The 21,197-nt window shown below is 41.2% G+C and overlaps 1 protein-coding gene across 6 annotated transcripts in view; it reads right to left on the bottom strand.

Moving 5' to 3' along the window:
* Positions 1-21,197, bottom strand: part of dicer1 (dicer 1, ribonuclease type III) — a 177,709-nt gene that overhangs the window by 123,884 nt on the left and 32,628 nt on the right. For 4 of the 6 annotated variants that reach the window (XM_063045309.1, XM_063045294.1, XM_063045302.1 and 1 more), the window contains 2 exons: positions 8,564-8,624; positions 6,607-6,704 (listed from right to left, as the gene is read on the bottom strand). The exons of the other annotated variants lie outside the window; for them this stretch is intronic. The gene's annotated coding sequence lies outside the window, so the exon portion shown is untranslated. The remainder of the gene's footprint in view (positions 1-6,606; positions 6,705-8,563; positions 8,625-21,197) is intronic. 6 annotated transcript variants of the gene reach the window in all.

The raw sequence follows: 21,197 nt of genomic DNA on the forward strand, positions 1-21,197 counted from the left end.
CAACCCAGGTGCATAAAACAGTGACATAACTTTCCAGGGCAATAGAGATCACACCCTGTTCTCCCGGCGCTGTGTAAGTCAACCTCTCTGGGAGGGCACCTACTCCTCTGAGACCTCTGTACTTCCTCTGCTGACTCTTCCTGTACAGACACCCCAGGTGACACCCCGGGCCTACCTGTTGGACCCTCACCCTCATGGGGACCCCTCGGCACCTGTGAGCCCTCTGCCTCGGGTTCTGGTTCCACCCTCTCCTCCCCCAATTCCGGCTGTAATACAGGCGGCTCTGCAACACCCTCCCTCGGTTCCCCTGACTCAGTGATGGAAGGGCCAGGAGTCTCTTCTCCCGGCACCAGGGAATCAGCGAACGGAAACAGGTACCACACGTCCGAATCATCATCTTCCAATGACGTATCCCTTTTCGAGGTGGGGACCGGCCCCGTCTCTTTCGCAGCGGGCTCTTCCCTCACCACGCGCCCTTGCAGAGTCCTTGTACTAGCCGTAAACTCCCATTCGGGCTCTGGGTCTACCTTCACCTCTCGACCCAGAGGCAACAGGTGGTTCCGATGGAGTACCTTGACAGACCCCTTCCCGTCCTCGGGTCTCACCCGGAAAACAGGGAGATTCGGCAACTGACTCTCCACCATGTAGGGGGTGGCTGCCCAACGATCCCCCAACTTGTGCTTACCAGGTAGTCCTAAATTCCTGAAAAGGACTCGGTCTCCCGGCAATAGCTGGATGAACTTTACTTTCTGATGATACCTCTTCTTATTCCGCTGACTCTGCTTGGTGGCTGCCGCCTCAGCCAACTCGTACGCCCTTTTCAACTCTCTCCTCATATCGGACACGTACTTCAGATATGGTTTCAAAGGTATTTCACCCGCTTCAGTCCCAAAACACAGATCAATGGGCAACCTCACTTCCCGTCCAAACATCAGATAATAGGACGAGTACCCTGTAGCGTCATTGCGAGTACAATTGTAACAGTGAACCAAATGGGCGATGTGCTGACTCCACTTACTCTTCTGTCCAATCTCCAAAGTGCCGAGCATGTCCAGCAGGGTCCGGTTAAACCTCTCGGGCTGAGGATCACCCTGCGGGTGATAGGGGGTGATTCTAGATTTCTCAACCCCAAGCATACCCAGTAATTCATGGATAAGCCTGCTCTCAAAGTCCCGTCCCTGATCACTATGGATATGCCGAGGAAGGCCATAATGAACAAAGTACTTCTCCCATAACACCTTCGCCACAGTAGTCGCTTTCTGGTCCTTAGTAGGAAAACCCTGCGCATATCTAGTGTAGTGATCCATGATGACCAAGACATTGGCGGTGTTGCTGGTGTCTGGCTCAATAGACTGGAAATCCATACACACCAGGTCCAGGGGTCCCGCACTCTGCAAGTGGGATAATGGAGCCGCCTGCGCAGGCAAGGTCTTCCTCCTGACGCAACGGCTACAGGTCTGACAGTATTCTTCCACCTCCCCCCTCATCCGGGGCCAGTAAAACCGGACCTTGACTAATCCATAGGTCTTCTCTACCCCTAAGTGCCCGGAATCATCATGTAGTGCCTGGAGCACAGTCTTCCGATACTTCTCAGGCATGACCAGCTGCCAACGCTGGGGGTGGTCCGGGGGCAACATAACCCAGTAGAGGACATGGTTTTTCAGCTTCAACCGAGGCCATTCCTTCAGTAGTAGGGGAACGGAGGCATGCTTCGCCTTCTCCACCTGGCCTATATCACCCTGGCTAACCGCGTACTAGATACTGCCAATGCTCGGGTCATCAGACTGAGCCGCCCCCACTTCCTGGGGGCTCAACTCCGGCAGCTGCCTGTTCCTCAGAGCAGTCACATTACAGTAAACAGTGGGTAGCACGTCATCGTCAATCCCCAATTGATCCACTGCCCAATCCGTTCCCATCGGGGCTCCTACTTTCCTGTCGCTCCCAACTTGACATATGACCTTTATTCCCGGGGCAGGGACACTCTTCCACTCCTCAGCCGTGCCCCATTTGTTGAAACTCCGCTAAAAGTTGCCAGGGATCTCCTGACAGTCCAAACACTCCGACAGGGAAGCCGAAGGGCATTCCGCTCTCAACTCGCGGACTACACTGGCCGCCACGCCCCTTAAACTTTCCACCAATCGCTGTCTCTTTTCCTCATCTGAAACTGACCACGCCTCTAACAACTGGGACGTATTCTCAATCCATGCCTCATATTCATCCTCCCCTTCCGGGGTGGGCATGACTCCTGAGAAAATTCTCAGCTTCCGGCGGGGCCCCTCAACCCTTCTCACTAGGGAGGTAATGGCAGCCGCTAACTTGGAGGTCTCACCCCTTACTGGGGGAACGGGGCCTGGCCCAGCCTTCCCACTCCGCGCCTCCACCCCTGGCTACTGGCACCTCCCCTGGGGTCTCATCTAGCTCCTCCTCCGGCACCTCCTCACTTTCGTCCTCCGGGAGGGTGTAAAAACCCCACGGCCCCGCCTCCCCCTGGACTTGGACTGTCGCTGGTAGTTCCAACGTCATGACGTCGGCACTTGCCCGAACCAACATCCAGCTGGACTCCAGTTCTTTCCCACCCCTTCTAGCTATAAGTTCTACCTGCCCGATACCTTTAATCAAACTCAACCCTCGCACCAGTACATCTGCCGGAATGTGGAATTTGACCCCACTTAGCATGCACACATGATTCACCGGTACATCCTCTAATTGACACCAACTTACAATCTTATCTCGATCCAGCTTCGCACTACTTAACGCGACGACTATACAGCTTTACCGAAAATCCAAATCCCAACAAGCCCCCACTTGTAACACTCAGTTATATTGGCTCGTATGTGTCTAGGGGAAATCCCACCCAGAACCTGCCTCAACACTTCCCACGGAGTCAGCTGCCGCCCGAATCAATCCCAAACATCAATCATCAGCCAGCACACCCAGTACGTTTTACCAAGTACACTTTATAGATTTTACTAAGTTTATGACATTAATATAAATTCGATACAGAAAAGGAAGTAATGAAAAAAAAGACGCCAAGACTTATCAAAGTCCAAGTTCTTCGTTCGCAACCGTTGGAGCTCAATCGATTTCTGACGACCACCCGGATCCTGTCGACTCACGGCTCGGGACCACTCGGAGTGATCGACCGGAGCCTTTCCGCACGTCCGCCATCCTCCCCGTCTCTCCTCCAACTCCCCCCCAAAAACCCCATCCACCGTCCTCCCCGTCTCCTCCGATTCCCCCTCAAAAGCCCCGTCCACCGTCTTCCCCGTCTCTCCCCCAACTCCCCCCAAAAAACCCCGCATGTCCGCCATCCTCTCCGTCTCTCCTCCGACTCCCCACCAAAAACCCCGTCCACCGTCCTCCTCGTCTCTCCTCCGTCCTCCCCGCCAAAAACCCCGTCCCCAGTCATATGAGACAGCATTATCATCTGAAAACAAAACGATACATGAACACCCACTGGCTAATAGCACCCAGCTGTCTGTATTAACCCAAGCAAATGTCTAGCTAGAGACTTTCTCAGCATTTTACATAACACCAAGAAGCATTCCCCAGTATAACATAACAAAGAAGCCATTTTAAATTTAACATACAAAAAAGACCCTGTACATTATATTCCATCAGTCACTCCTTTGCCCATTCTCCCCAACTAAAGACCTTCTGCAGACTCCCTGCTTCAACACTATTTGCACCTCCACCTATGTGTGTCATCCAGAGTCACAAAGCCATCAATCCTGTCATCTAAATCACTGACATACGTGGAAAAAAAAGCAGTCCCAAAACCAACCTCACAGAACACCACTAGTCACCTGCAGCCAACCAGGAAAGGCTCTCTTTATTCCCACTATGCCTCCTGCCAATCAGCCAAACTTCTATGCTTGTATCTTTCCAGTAATACCATGGGCTCTTGTCATACGTACTCATGTGTGGCATCTGGTCAAAAGCCTTCTGAATACCCAAAGAAACAACACCCACCAACTTTCCTTTGTCTATCATGCCTGATATTTCCTCAATGAATTCAGTTTTGTCAGGCAAAAAACCATGAATATAGAGCATGAATAGTTGGAGACCAAACCTTTTCACCTACAAATCACTTTCCTGAGAAGAACATTTCTACAATGCTTTCTGTCCAATATCTCTATCAATGTCAGTATATTATCATTAATTCCATCTGCCCCAACAAATTTCTGTGCATGCTCTTACAAAAATTCAAATATACCAGTTCAATTGTTTTTTTCCTTATTTAGTTTATTAGCCATATCCTCAAAGAATTGCAGCAGCATTAATCTAACCAAGTGTAGATAACTAAAGAGATTAATCTTGAACATGGGGCAAGGGATAGAGAAGATTGCATGCTATGGTAGCATAAATTACAAATATGTAAAGGTGAACTTATTTTGGACCTTAAAGTTTTTGTTGGATAATGAACCAAGAGACACAGAGCAAAGGCAGAAAAATTAAGTTTAAACCTAGATCTGACTTTATATAATCAAATACAGAACATGTGATATTACAGTGCTCTTCACTCAATCCAGGTTTCCTTGTTATGGACCCTGTCATCTTGCAAGTACAGGAGGAATAGTATTTATCCCCTGATTATAACTGACCCAGAAACTATTACACCTCCAAAGAGCACCACAACCTTGGAGATTCCATGATCTGGAGAGCTATGCTGGCTGGAGCCAGGGCCTTATGCTCTTGGCAGGGCCACCCATTCCAAACAGGTCAAAGGGCAGAGGCCAGACTAAGAATTGTCCACTGATCCTCCAGGTTTGGAGGTTCAGCTCAGAGCTAACAACCCCAACTGGCTAAACAAAACTGTTACGGAAACAGCAATGAAGAATCCTTCTACATCCATGTGTGATGGTATTCCAGAGTCTCCATGCGGGACTTGCATAACTGACAGCAGTGAAAACTGAGGGGAAGTTACTGGCACTATGAATGAAGCCCTGGACACTGCCAAGACCAAGACCAAAATTGTTGACAGAGATGGAGGACCTTCATTGCTGCCCTAAATGCCAGTGGAGTAATGTGCAGTAAGAAATTGAATAAGAATTTATTTACAGGAGAGGTCAACTTTGCTGAACCCAATACGCAAAACTGGCTTAAAATTAATAATATTCAAATAAATAACAAATTCTAACATTTATCATACTATAATTCTTTCTAATTATAGCCTGTGTCAAACAAATCACAGCATAATTAATGGTACAAAATAATAATTCATTCCCTTCATTTCAATAGTTAAAAACTGACAACATCACCGGTTTTCCTTCATATTCATTGCCAGTATAGAATTTGAAATAATGTAACACAAGCACGTCCCATAAGGAGTTTGCCTGGCAAGTTATAAACTCTGTGCTTTAATTTTCACAGGCTTCAGCTACACACAAGAATCACATCTTCAACTATCTATGGTCTAAGGTCAACTAAACTAAACTATTAATCATTTCTCACTCTCCAAAGATGCTCCCTGACCAGGTTCTGCAGAACTTACTTCAGATTGCTAAAGCTTGCAGTTTCTTTGCTGCTCTTTAATACCAGCACAGGTGACTTAATTGCTCTATGACACAAATACTGATGGCATAGAGAAACTAGATGCACTGGTTATCTCCAGAACTCCAGACATTCTGGAACTCCCACAATGTAACCCCACCATTTATATTTAAAAAATGGGAACTATAAAGCAGTTAGTCTGACAATAGCAGTGTTGAAAAATCATAGAATTCTCATTAAATAATTAGTAACTGTGCACATATTTCACAAATCTACTGGATTTTAACATGGATAGGGATTGACTAATGATACTTTGTTTTTGAATTTTCAGATGGCTGATAATGTACCACAGGTAAAGTTCTTAAACAAAACTACATCACATGAGACTGTGGGCAATGTTTTGATGTGAGAATGAGGAAGGAGCAGGGGCTCAGATCTTCACCCAAGCCTTTTGACTGTATAAAGCCAGCAGCAATCTGACTAATGAGAAGGGTGAAGAGAGAATGCCAGGGATAGGCCAGATGAATGGACAATGTATGACAGAGTCACATTAACAAGGGCACAGCAGATAGTTGGGAAGACAAAATGAAGTCGCTCTTTATTGAATAGAGGATTTGACTACAAGAAACAAAACCGCAATTATAGACGTCTTAAAAGAGATTGGAGGTGTGGCGTCCTATCTGAAAGGAAGATATACTTGTGATGGGTAGAGTGCAGTGAAAATTTATCGGGATTGATGGGAGTAGAGGATAAATTGCTTTGAGAGATTAAACTAATCAGGCTTAAACTCTTATATTTTTATAAAGTTTGAAGGGAAAGATACTTCTCCTAGCTGGGATGCCTGAAACCGGGGCTAATCTCAAAGTAGGGGCTTAGTCATTCACGATTTAACCAGGAAACATCTTCATTCATTTCTTATGTCAATTTTCACTTTTCTTGTGTGGATGAATAAATTCAGCTCAGAAGTCAGGTTCAGAAATGCCTAATGGCCTAGTTTTTGAATGGTATTCTTTTACAATCTAAACCAAATAATGGCCAATGTTAAATCATTTAGTAACTTCAGTATTCCAATTCCAATCCATTAAAACAATTCAGTTTTAATAGTCTACTTACAGTTTCACAGGTGTCTACATTTGCTCTGTTTGTATAAAATGTTAGCATCATGAATCTGTATCCTTTACGTAATCACATCATTCTTCAACCTGTAATTCCTGGTTTGATGTAACAAGAGAAAAGGTAAGGAAGAGATGGAAAGAGCAGATCCTACCTAGCAATATTCTGAAAAGATTTAGCAAATTTAAAATGATAATAAAAATCAAAGTTCAATAATTGTTTTTTCTCTTTAAGTACAGTGCTTGAAGGATAAGTTTCCTCCCAGCTCACCAGTAAATCTTCAAGTGGTAATATGCACTGATGGGGGGCAAACACCAATGATCCAAAAGTGATTTCAAAACAAAGTATTTTTGAATTGAATAATACAGGGTTAGTCATTCCAAGTTACCCAGTTATTTAAGCCTATTGCAGTTAAGTAGGTATTAATTGCTAATCTAGAACCATGGACTAATCGCACATCCCTGCCTTTCAGGGATGTACATACAGTATCAATTCTGTAGCTTAGCAGTCAGCACATCACTTTACAATGACAATGAACCCGGTTCATTTCCCTTGGCTGCCTGTAAGGTGTTTGTATGTTCTCCCCCTGAAACTGCATTTGTTTCTTCTGGGTTCTCATTTTCCTCCCATATTCCAAAGACATATGGGTTAGTACGTTAATTAGTCACATGCATGGGTGTAACTGGATGGTGCAGGCATAATAGGCCCTCTGTATCTCTAAATAAAAATAATAAATTCTAGCAATCAAGTAAAAACATAATTACTTTTTATTGTGTTAACTTGGGCATCGGCATGCCAACCAATAGAATTAATCTTTCATTATTAACTTTCTGTAAACATTTATTAAAATCCATAATCTTTTCCCATGTGAAAGAGACTCAATTTTTAAAGCCTTTCTTAGCAATAACTTTATACTTTATTGTCACCAAACAATTGGTACTAGAACGTACAATCATCACAGCAATATTTCATTCTGTGCTTCCCACTCCCTGGATTACAAATAGTAAATATTAAAAATAGTAAACAATAGTAAATATTAAAAATTTAAATTATAAATCATAAATAGAAAATAGAGAAATGGAAAGTAAGGTAGTGCAAAAAAATCGAGAGGCGGGTCCGGATATTTGGAGGGTGCGGGTCCGGATCCGGGTCAGGATCCGTTCAGCAGTCTAATCACAGTTGGAAAGAAGCTGTTCCCAAATCTGGCCATACAAGTCTTCAAGCTCCTGAGCCTTCTCCCGGAGGGAAGAGGGACGAAAAGTGTGTTGGCTGTGTGGGTTGTGTCCTTGATTATCCTGGCAGCACTGCTCCAACAGCATGCGGTGTAAAGTGAGTCCAAGGACGGAAGATTGGTTTGTGTGATGTGCTGCGCCATGTTCACGATCTTCTGCAGCTTCTTTCGGTCTTGAACAGGACAACTTCCATACCAGGTTGTGATGCACCCTAGAAGAATGCTTTCTATGGTGTATCTATAAAAATTAGTGAGGGTTTTAGGGGATATTGTACTTCTCTTGGAATTCTTGCACTTAGGCTAAGAAATCAATGACTCTAACTCAAGGTTTAGGAAGAAAAGTTTTTTTCCCCTCGGACCCACCAACTATGTACAGAAAAAAAATACACATCAGATATTTCATTTCAGAGAGTACATTGTCTAGTGTTACACTTACTCAAAGTAACACATCACTACTAAAATTTGATGACACACCTTCAACATTCGCAATACAATTCTCTTCATAATTTTAAATGACTCCATTGGCGACAGACCCAATCTCAGGACTTTAAATTTTTAATCATAAACTTAAGCTGTTCTATCTAGACAAAATACAGGTTCAGAATTCAATGCAATGTTGGGTGATTCAGACATTGCTCCAAAATTTCAGACCAAACATTATTAAAATACTGATGACAAAAAAATTGCAGTTGAAGAGACACATGCTGTCTTTAGCTATTGACATACCTTGAACATTGATGCTTTGCTGGTTTGAGTCCAAGGTTGAGCTTCTTTGAGCAGAAATAGCCTGAGGAAGAAAAGCACTCAGTTTATGTAGTGCTCCCACTGACAGGCCGCCTTCTGGATTCCAGATATTGATGGTTGTTCTATAGAACATGTACAACAGGCTTAACAAACTAGTTATCACACTTGTTTGTTTGGACAAGAGAAGGCTTTAGATGCCACGGTTACGTCAACAAAATCTCAGCTCAGTTCACTGGTAGCAAGCTTGTGTCAGACAGAAAGCTAAGGGCTCTAAATCCACACCAGGACTCGAGCACTTATTAAATATGACACTTTGGAGTGATGCAAGTTCCTTTCTGCCAAGAAACTGAACTAAGGCTTTACCTACTTCATAACATAAGCAGAAGACCACAGGTTATCCAAATTCTCTGTCTGACAATACTGACAAGATATCAGCATTCCAAAACTCAATGCTGCATTGGATGACATAACCAAAATTTTTCCATGCTTGGTCACAGTTAAGTCCTTTTCAATATGCCGACAGTAGGAAAAAATGCTATGTGAAATTAACATTTTGAAAAGCTGAAGTTAAATGATAACTTTCTGAACCTGTATTACAAGAATCTGATTTACAGTCTAGTGATGCTTTAAACATTCGAGCCTAAAAGAATATAGTACAGATTAACAGATAATTGAAATAAAGAGTTAATATCACTTTATTCGGAAAATATTAATACTATTGTGTGTTATCTAATGAATAACAGGTTTTAAAGACAAGAACCCATTTAACTTTTAAACTGCTGTCTGGCACAAAAAAAAATTCCATGTGCCTATAACAAGCAATATAGAAAGTTTTTCAGTCATACACTCAGATAGAAATAAACTAACAAAAGCATTTTGTTTAAATGGTTATACTGAAACACCTCCTAGGAATTTACTACTCCTTCTATTTCTACCCTGAATCTTGATTTCAACTTTATTCAAAATATTTGAAATGTTTAAACTTGAAATAGCTCATTAGCCTTTTCTAACATCCCCTCTGATGTTGGCAGTGGAGGGGGTAAATTCTGATTCACATAGTTTAAGCTATAGACGAATTTGATTTGAGAAAGTCAACCACATCAGCCTCTGGTGCGTTTCCCACACAAACAGTAAACTCACAATGACCCCAAGAGAGCATGACCCCACAAGCATATTCATCTTCTTTGTCTTTCAAATCAGCACTGTGTCCAAACAACTGCAAATGAAAAGCACTCAGGAACCAAGCTTCAGAACTGCTTGTTTATCTAGTAAACAAGTACTACTACTTTCTTTCTGTTCATCCGGACAACATAATAAAAATGTAATTCAACTGGAAAAGAATATCTCCAAATAACGATATAGAGCCATAAGCACTACTAAATTGCAATGCTTTAGAAAGAACTTTTTAAAAAAGCAAAACATTGATTATATAGGAAAAGAAGTAGGCTATTCAGACCCAAGCCCACCCATAGAGAAAATAAACAGGAAGAAACTGGTTCAAGTGAAAATCAATTAAAAATGCAGATGCTGAAAATCTGAAACAAAAACAGAAAATGCTGGAAATAAGATATACATAGGAGTGGAAAAGGCCACTTGGCCCATCAAATCTGCTCCACCATGGCTGATTTATTATCACTCTCAAACCCATTCTCCTGCCTTTCCCCATAACCTCTGAAGCCTTGGCTAACCAAGAGCTTATTAACCTCTTGTTTATACACTGTAACTCGGCCTTCACAGCCAACTGTGGCAATGAAGTCCACAGATTCACCACCCTCTGGCTAAAGAATTTCTTTCTCCTCCATTCTAAATGGATGCCCCTCTATTCTGAGGATGTGCCCTCTAGTCCTAGACTCCCCCACTAAAGGAAACATCCTCTTCACATTCATTCTGTCTAGGCGTTCCAATATTTGATAGGATTCAATGAAATCACCACTCATTCTTCTAAACACCAGCGAGTCCAGGCTCACAGCCAAACACTCCTCATACATTAACCCTTCCATTCCCATAATAATTCTCCTGAACATCTTCTGGACCTATTCCAATGCCACACATTTTTTTAATACTCATAGACTTAATACTTTTCAAAATATTCAGGAGATCAGGACACATCTGTGACGAAAGAAACAGTCAACATTTCTGAGGTGAGGTCCTGCAGGAGCTAGTTCGTGTTTTGATCTAATGCCCATCTGTTTATACACCACAAGGCAGAAGATGAGAGGTGGTGACACAAGCAACTGAAACCATAAAGTTCCAAAGCACAAGTCATCCTCAGCATGAGCAAACAGGAAGAACTTCAATTTACATAGCAACTTTATGTAACAAAACATCACTTCTTTCTTAAAAGCCACCAAACACAAGGTATTATTAGGATAGATAACCAAATGTTTGAAGAATGTAATCGATAATAAGAAGCACCTTAAAGGGTTGAGGGCTAAGGGAGAAGATTCCATAGCTAAGAGTGAAGGCATCTACAGAGCTGTCAGCTTATAGTATTTAGCTATCATTCAGCCACACACAAATATAGCCAAATGAAACAGCATTCTTCCAGAGCCAAAGGTGTAAAACATATTACCAACAGCACACAGTACAGTGCCCAAAGAATAAATAGCACAGGTATAATTTCAGAAAAAAAATCACAAAGAGGAAAAATAATAATAATAATAATAATACAGACTGGTGCCAGAACAGGCAACGTACTCAAAGTCAGATTTGAACACACTTTGATACTTCCATAAGAGTAAATTTGCATTGACAGTACCTGCAGCCTGGGTCTCATGCAAAAGGGTAACTTCAATGTAACCTTGACATGCTTGCTCAATCTTGGTTGAGAAATACTTTTTACTCGCTTTTACAAACATTATGCTAACACCAATACACAAAGGGAAGTGTTATTATCTGTAAACCTTTTTAAAAAGAACTTCATCATGGACTGCAGTGTGTATGAATAATGCATCTTCTCCATTCAGAGAAAACCAGTTCTTCCTATACTTACATCATCTCTACAGAAAATGTAAGTGGCTCTAAATTTATAGTTTGGCCAAAGGTCTTCTACTTTTCCCTATGAATTATTCATAGAAGAGTTTTAAAAAGTAGTGACGGAAGATTCAAAACAATAATAATTAATCAACCTACCACACTTAGAGGAAGGTAGGGAAAGGCCACAATTACATGCAACTTTGGCAGCACCACGAACACTTATCGTCAGAACAAAAATTGTGAAAAACTGTCTGACATGTAATTTTTGTTCCACCGCCACATTCCTTTCTGCTTATAATTAAGACTGCCCATTTCAGTCATTTTAACTCGCAGAAAAATAACACAATGCTTCCCGGAAGAGGTGGCAATGAACAAAAATCAATTAAAAGCACCACTGTATATCTCAATATGAAAGATAACGTCTAGCCAGACAAGCCACGTCACATACTTTGTCAAGTTCAGAGAGAGAACAGTTAGCATAACCCATATTAGCATGTAAATGGCGCGCAGCACCTACTGGAACAAAGCAGTTCGCTTGTACACGGCCATCTCTCACATTGTGAAGGCCAAAGGCAGCTGCAGCTTCCTGTGTTGATGCCAAACAATGGAGCACAGTGAATGGTTACTGCAGCAATGAACGTGACCTTTACAATTTTGTTGTAGATTCCGGCACCGACAGTCAAGCAGCGAAGGGCAAAAAAAATTATCTATGAAAGGAATTCGTTGTAGGATCAAACTACTCACCACAGATAATGTGGATGCAGTGAACGTGCTTCACCCCTGGAGTTTAGGAATCCAAGGTAAAAAAATTAATGCCGACATCATAATTTGCGCGTCTGCCTTAGCTACCTCTGCCCCCTGTTTTAAGGCTGTCAAGAATCTGGATTAAAATCTCAAACGTAAACTTGCATAAAACAAGAGCACGAATCTGAAGGCTGTAAGCAGAAGAAAATTAGAACAATAAAGTGGGTGAAAATAAAAGCTACAGAAGACAGCTGCTCTCTCTAAAGAAACAAATATGGCGGTAGACTACCCCCCCCCACCCCCTCCACCCATCAGTGACTTTGACAGTGCTCAACAAATTCCCACCTTACAATTCAAAGCATACTCTTCTCAGAAATGAGCCACTAATTAGCTGCAAGCTTCTGCAATCGTGAGCCACAATAACTCCTTTGATATCTTTAGACAGTAACGCAGAATCATGCAGAACATTCACACAAGCAGCGAGTCCTCAAGGGTAGCTGCATCAACGCAACAGTCACAGTACTTGAAACATATCAACATCCTGCTGCTTAATTAAAAGGCATGCCACTAATCGCCCACATGAAAAATATCTGAGAATTAATTGCATCAGATGAAATAGTAGAGGTAGCTCAGTAGTAGTAGAAAAGCTGTAGAATACACACTCATTCACCTATTCCCAGCATTTCAAGAATTACAAATGGCGTCCAATCTCAGTTACAGTTGAAATATAGGGAATTGTTTAAAGCATGTGGGCACAACCTCTGAACCCTCAGGGTGAAATTCATCCTTCCTGCAATAAAGAACAGAACACTGCACTTAGCATAAACCCTCCATTAGATCAAGCAATAACTGACTTAATTGGATTGTAGCGTGTTGTAATCTTAATATAGCTCCTCTAGTGTAAGACTAGAAACGACATATTTCACTTTTGGAACATACTAGATCCTGGTCTATTATTGGAAGCTAAATCTAGAATCTATTCAAGGAACAACCTATATAGTAAAGATCACAAATAAAAAAAGCACACAAGGATTCCAAGTTATGAAATTCATTTTTAACTAGAGCAGTCACAACTGAGTATGGTAATAGAATTCATCACAAAGTCACCACTATCACAGGAAACTGTTGTCCCAGGCAATACATCTTTACAGTAAAATTTCAGAACAGGATGTTGGGGAACAAAGTGAAAAGAGTTTTCATCAAGCTCCTTCTCAACTTCTCCAACCCCCATTCTACTAAACTAAAACAAGGGCATTTATTTTAATCTACACTGATTATTTTGGAAAAAAGATTCAGTTTTACTTTGGAAATCCACAATGGCAGAAGAAACCTACAAGGACGAAATCCAGACAAAACAAAATACAAACAGCCTCAGTGTTAAGTGACCCCACATTAGGGACCATTTGCTTGACAACACACACAATGCTGGAGGAACTCAGCAGGCCAACATCTATGGAAAAGAACATAGTCGACGTTTCAGGCTGAGACCTGACTGGAGATGAAAAGGTGAGGAGTCAAAAAGAAGCTGAGGGGAGGAAGAAACTCAAGATGAAAGATGATGCAGGGTTGGAGAGGAGCACCAGAGGGAGGTGATGATGTAAGGAAATAAGGTGAAAGATAGGAACTGGGAATGGTGCAGTGGGGACGGGGGTGGCACATTACCAGATGTTCAAGATATCGATGTTCATGCCATCAGGGTAGAGGCTACCCAGATGGAATACAAGGTGTTGCTTGTCCAACCTGAGTCCGGCCTCATCGCGACAGTAGAGGCAGCCATGGCCTGACATGTCAGAATAGGAATGGGAAGTGGAATTAAAATGGATGGCCACTGGGAGATTCCGCCTTTTCTGATGGATGGAGCGTAGGTGCTTGGCAAAGCAGTCTTGCGATCTACATCAGGTACCAACAATATATAGGAGGCCACATAGGGAGCATCGGATACAGTAGTCCTCACTTGGAAGGACTTTTTGGGGCCCTCAATGGTAGTGAGGAAGGTGGTGTAGGGGCAAGTGTAGCACTTGTTCTGCTTGCAAGGATGAGTGCCAGGAAGGAGATCAGTGAGGAGGGACAAATGGAAAAGGGAGTCACATAGGGAGCAATCCCTGCAGAAAGCACAAAGTTGGGGAGGGGCGTGGAGGAGAAGAGAGGGAAAAGTCTGCTTGGTGATGGGATACTGTTGGAGGTGGCAGAAGTTACAGAGCATTATGTGCTGGACACAGAGGTTGTGTGGTGGGACAAGAGGAACCTGCCCCTGGTAAGGTAGCAGGAGGATGGGGGTAAGGCCAGACATGCATGATATGGAAGAGACGCAATTGAGGACAGTGCTGATGGCGGTGGAAGGGAAGCCCCTTTCTTTGAAGGAACACATCTCCTTCGTTCTGGAATGAAAAGCCTCACTGACAGAAGGTGCAATACAGAGGAATTCAGTGAAGGGGACGACATTTTTACAAGTAACAGGGCGGGAAGAGTCCAGGTAGCTGTGAGAGTCAGTGGGTTGATAATTGACATCAGTAGATAAGCTGTCTCCAGAGACAGAGAGTGCGAGAAAGGGGAGAAAGGTGTCAGAAATAGACCAGGTAAATTTGATGGCAGGTTGGAAGCTGGAGACGAAGTTGATGAAGTCGATGGGTGCAGGAAGCAGCACCAATTCTTAAGTACACCACAGTGACCAAACTTGAAGTAACGAGGATGTTAATTTCCTTACATATACATTGCTTGGAGAAGGGGAGGAATATGAGTTAGTTTTGCTCCTGAATGATGAAAAACCTGATAGTCAACTTAGCTGGAGCAGTCACAACAAACCATCTATTGCTGTTTCATTAAGGAATGGAAAACAAAAATCAGACCCTTATCAAAAGTCTACTTTTAGTTATTCCTACTAAGTATTTGACAGCATTCCCAGAAAGAATTTATTTAAACACCAGAGCATAACATTATTTCAATTATCTGTAGCGCTCTGCATTACCATTACAAAAGATGGATAATGAAATTTTTTACACCAGTCAAAGCATCACTTCCATAGCATTTCAGTATTTGAGAATTACCAGATATTATCTACTAAAAAAGTTACTTCCATGGTGCCAGTTCTCTCTTCAGGAATCATTTATTATTTTAACTACATAGTATTTGGAACATTTGCAATATTGTATTATTGTAATATTTGAAGTCTTGTTAAATGATAAAAGCTTTCAAAAATCCCAAAATAAAAATGATCATCAGCCACAAAAAGTTTCTGAGAGGAGGATTAGAGTGCACAACACTATTCTGGGTTTTAAACAGCAGAAAAACAGAAATTAAACCAATGAAGAATATGCAATTCAACTCTGCCATTACTTCACACAATAAAATGATTATACACATGCTTTAAAAAAGGTTTGGTACAAATGACATTTTATTCTCAGAAATAATTGACTCAGTGGTTATACTCAAAAGTCAAAGAATTGACAAATTTGTGTCAAGAATCTCACACAGAGTAATATTTCTTTCCTCAGCCAGGAGACCTGATCAACAGGTGCAACAGAAAATTTTAAATAAAGAATCATTTATTGTTGTCCCTTTATTAATATTTCTGGTTAATAATAAATAAACATTAGGTTGCAATTATGAAGTCAAATACAGCGGATTCTGATCAATTGGGTCATCGGTTAATCAGGGTAGCCACAATCTAGAAAACTGCTGGCATTCCCTTCACTTATTTGGGACACTATGCCGCTTAATTGGGACGGGAGACTGTTGCTGAACAGGTTCTCAGCTGTGTGGCCACTAGACGCTATACCGTGCTCAGAGTGATCAGTTTTTAAATAGAATCAGTTGCATGTATGTGTTCAAAAGAGTGATTTTTGTTACTGATAGTTAGCGAGGAATAAGCAACAAGACAATTCAGAACTGCTTTGTTCACTGCGAATTGATGCATTCAGGCTCGGAGATGTCAGAAGCAGCCGGGAGTGGAAGTGAAATACGCAAGTTAGGAAATATGAAGAACTTGAAGATACTGATAATCATTTTGAATATTGCAAAAAGTGAAGATTTGGAGGATACAAGCATCAAAAACATTGTTTGAAGGCAGTCCATTATCTGCACTAGATGTATCTGCTCATTTTGTTCATTGCATACACTGGATGAATTCCTCCATCAGAAACTATTAGGAACTAATATAGTTTTATCATACTATAGTAGTATTGCTAGTGGTCTAATTTGTTCTGTATTTCAGTTAAGTACATAATTTGTTACTCAGTGAATTCTTTATATACCTTTTTAACTATATCCATGAAATTTCATGGGGCAGCCGCTTAATTAGGTCCCAATGTATCCTAAGTAGTCAGGTACCACTGTACATACATCCAGTGTAGTCTGACATATTACAGGCATTGCTGCCGGTTTTACAGCAACAGCTGGTAAAAATAAATAAATAAATAAATCAAGCCCCAGAAATCATTTAAGGTCTCTTAGACGGTTGATATGAATTTTGGGCGTCAAAATCCACCAAGTCCTATTAGCAGGTAACATTACAAAAAGACAATTAATAGTGTATGATAGAGCTTTTTCACTTGTGCCTCTTTTCTAGGAATAAAAAGCTCAGATCATCTCTTAAATTGTTACATTTTCAAGTGTGACGCTTTTAACAAAATAGGTGTTAACTGACTGCAATAGGGATAACCACTAAGCTCCTTCCCAACCAAGAAGAACCCTCATATGCAATGTCTTGTAAAACAAATTCTGGTTATTTTTTCCTCCTAAACCATCAATGGACAGCACAATAACCAGTAAACAGACATTTTCTAAGATTGTGTGCACAATATTGGGAGTAGCAGCAAAAGCCAGATATTGGAATCTGAAATAAAGACAAATGCTGGAAGAACTGAATCGTCAAGCAACATCTGTAAAAAGAGAACAGTTAACATTTCTGGACAGTGACCTTTCCTCAAAACTGGATATATACCAAGTGGTTAACGATGAAAAACGTAGAATAGGACAGACAATACCTGAAACGCTCCGCTGATCAGGCAACATCTGTAGAATGCAAAAGCTAAGTAATATTTATGGTCAAAATGCTTTCATTGAACTCTTTGAAGATATAATGCTAAGGTAGCAATTTGGTCTACAAGTAAAATGCAGAGGAACTTTCAATAAATATAACACAAGGAATTCTGCAGAAGCTGGAAGTTCAAGCAACACACATCAAAGTTGCTGGTGAACTCAGCAGGCCAGGCAGCATCTCTAGGAAGAGGTACAGTTGACGTTTTGGGCCAAGACCCTTCGTCAGGACTAACTGAAGGAAGAGCTAGTAAGAGATTTTAAAGTGGGAGGGGGAGATCCAAAATGATAGAAGACAGGAGGGGGAGGGATAGAGCCAAGAGCTGGACAGGTGATTGGCAAAGGGGATACGAGAGGATCATGGGACAGGAGGCCCAGGGAGAAGGAAAAGGGGGAAGGGGGGAAATACCCAGAGGATGGGTTTCAATTAATATAGACAGGTTAAGTGATTGGGGAAAGAGCATGTCAGATTGCGTAAAAGAATGAGCACATCTTCTACTCTAGTAGAGATAAAAGCAGATAAGCAGAGAATTTTATATACACTTGCTGAAATATTGAAAGGTATACTTGTTCAGAGCTACTCGATTCATGTCTTCACATGAATCAAAGTCCACATGTTGGTAAAGCAAGCAATTATGAAGGCAAAGCACATGCTGTCTACAAATCCTCTTACAGTAAAGGTCAAGAGTGACGATATCTTTTTCTGACCACATAGGGCCCCAGTAAGATGCCATCTACAACAGAACATGTCTGTGCTCAAGGAAAGATATACTTTCAATTGTGTGTAGCAAAGGTTTACCATGATGATTCCTGGTATGATAAATCTTATGAATGAAGAAAAATTAATTAAGAAAATAGCCAAGACTCCTTTCATTTGAGAAACTATAATTGCTGAAGTTTCTAACAATTGCCAGTCGTGTGAATGTGTGTGGCATTAGACACTACACTGTGCTTAGAGCAAACAGCTTTTACATGTTACATGTGTTTGCATTCAAAAAGCAGCAATTTTTGTCACAAACAGTTGGCAAAAACTACGAAGAATTTAAAGGTATCGATAACTATCTTGAGTTTCAGAATGAAAAATAAGATTTGGAGGACATAATTGTTGAAAGTACTGTATGAAGTAGTCCATCTGAACTAAGTTTTTGTGCTAATTTTGTTCATTTAGTCAATCAAAAGAACAACAGTGTGTTGGTTGTCCATTGTATCTGACAATGACAGTGAAACCTGTGTGAGTGAGTTTTTAAAGTGGGAAAGAGTAGAATTTGCAACAATTCCACTGTCTTGACCTTGGAAGTTCAGGTCTAATGGTACGAGTAGTCATCACAGTCTGGGATCTTTCTTGGTTACAGCGGATAACCATGAACTCTGTACCTTCTCATGCTCCACAAAGTGGTAAAGACCTATCTACTGGGTGCTGCATCTCGTCTACCCAGTGCACCAGAGCTGACTTCACATGCTAAGCATGTTCCTAATTCACCGGGATATGAGGCCTGCAAGCTCCCCTCACCCAGTTTAGCCTGACTGTTGAAGCAGTGTACTGCTGTGCAGCCGCTGATGCATGCAAACAGCTACTTGGAACTACAGGTGAGAGATGAGTGTCTGGTCTTGACCAAAAGTGAGCTACCCCAGAATGGACACAAGCCCCTTCACCCCAAGTGCTACTCCTCTCTATATAATGAATTCCTCTGTCAATAACCATTAGAAACTAACATAGTTTCATAGTACTGTAGTAGCATTGGTAGTTTTCTAACTTGTTATGTATCTTATTCAAATACATAATTTGTTACTCAGTTAAACTATAGTTTGTCTTTTCTATATCTTTTTAACTATTTCCATGAAACTTTGGTTAATTGGGACAGCCATTTAATTGGGTCAAAATATACTGGTCACAAAGTGTCCCAATTAACCAGAATCCATTGTACTGTTAATTTTCGTGCTTCCTCAAAACTAATCTACAACACGAAAAAAAAAGCAATACCAAACAGTGAATCACTTAAGTAATGTTATATCTTGAGACCTCAGGTGCTATCTGTGTGAAGTTTACCCTTTCTCCGCTAACCGTGGTGGTTTCTTCTGGGTGCTCTCAAATCCCAAGGATGTGGGCTGGTAGATTAATTGGCCACTGTAAATTGCCCTAGTGCGTAGGCAAGGGGTTAAATCTGGAGGAACATTGAGAAGAATTTTGGGTGAATAAAAATGGGTGTAATACAGGATTACTGTCAAGATTCAAGATTGTTTCCTGCACACAAGCAAAAAGGAGAACAAAATAATTGTCACTCCATATCAGATGCAGCACAAAAAAAACAAAACAATAAAAAATGTACAAATACACGATAGATCGATTGTATGTTCATAAAGTGACACCTGGCAGTACTCTCAATGTGTGGGTGGTGGTCAGTACAATGGCCCAAATGGCCTCCTTCCATTCGGTACTCTCTAAAACAATGATTTTATATAACAGAAGATTATAATTCCAGATTTCCATTTGAAAGCCAAAAGTCAACATCCCCTTTCACACAAGTAACACATCTAAAACTTGGTTTTAATGACCAGTCTCACCCCAAATACCTACAGTACTTTTCCTACATTTATTGATTTATCCAATCCTACTAAGCTCTGGTTAATACTGCCGGCCACAATGAAAACAGAAACAAAAGGAAGAGCAACCAGAGTGCAGACTGAAGGTTATCAAGTGTCAAATTTAGTGGCAATTTCTTCACCAATGTCAAAATGCCTGCTGCTACCTGTCAAAGCTAGAGCATGAATGCCATTTGGGTGATGGTTTAGCCACCGGCACAAGATAAATATTAATTATATTTGTCACATGTACCTTGAAACAAACAGTGAAATTCACTGTTTGTGTCAAATCAAATCAGTGAGGATTGTGCTGGGCATCCCACAAGTATCACCACCAACATAGCATTCCCAGAACTTACTAACCCTCAACCGTATGTCTTTGGAATGTGGGAAGAAACCCATGCGGTCACACGGTGAACGTACAAACTCTTTACAGGGAGCAGCAGGAGTTGAACCCCGATTGATCTCTGGTGCTGTAAAGCACTGCGCTAACTGGGACACCACTCTACTGCCCCTCTCCGAACACTTTAAGATGAAGAAAAATTGAAATAGGGAGAAAATAATGAGGCATTTAGTGACGGCATAATATCCCTTGTTTAAAAAAAAAACACACCCAGGAAATACGACATCTGTTGTACTACAGAAATGAAATTTTATTCACCTCCTCATTGAAGGTTGAATTTATAAGTCACATAGTACTTTATCACTATCATGTTATCCGCACAGTCCACTTGTTTGGACATAGTTACCATACTGGTGGCAGCTATAACAGGTTTTTTAGATAAATACTGGTTTATGTGCCATATTAGAATTAAATAAATCTATGTCATATTTGTAAACTTCTGAACACTTACAAATACAAAGCAATCTGCTAACAAGAACTATATTTGCTTTGACAATACTGTGCATTAAATGATCCACAAAATCCTGGACATCAATATGTCAACACCATTGACATCACATTCCCCTCTAACATGCTGGCGAGACAGAATCCTCAGGGGAGGGAGCAAATGCATAATTCATCCTACTCCCTTATGGTACTTTCAGTACGGATAATGACCATGTTTAAAAGAACACAGAAGTTATAAGGATCAAGCCTAACCCTTACCAATTTAGATTTTGAAAACAGTTCATATATATACTGTACATTCAACTTACCTTTGTAAAGCACAACTTTCAAAACCCAGAACAAAAGATATGGCCTAAGTTCAATACAAATAAGGCTTACTCGCGTTCGATACATTTCACAGATGTGCTAGGGTTATTCTGTAACATGCAAGTA

Source organism: Mobula hypostoma, chromosome 1 (assembly GCF_963921235.1).
Source record: "Mobula hypostoma chromosome 1, sMobHyp1.1, whole genome shotgun sequence".
In the NCBI taxonomy this organism is placed as follows: domain Eukaryota; kingdom Metazoa; phylum Chordata; class Chondrichthyes; order Myliobatiformes; family Myliobatidae; genus Mobula; species Mobula hypostoma.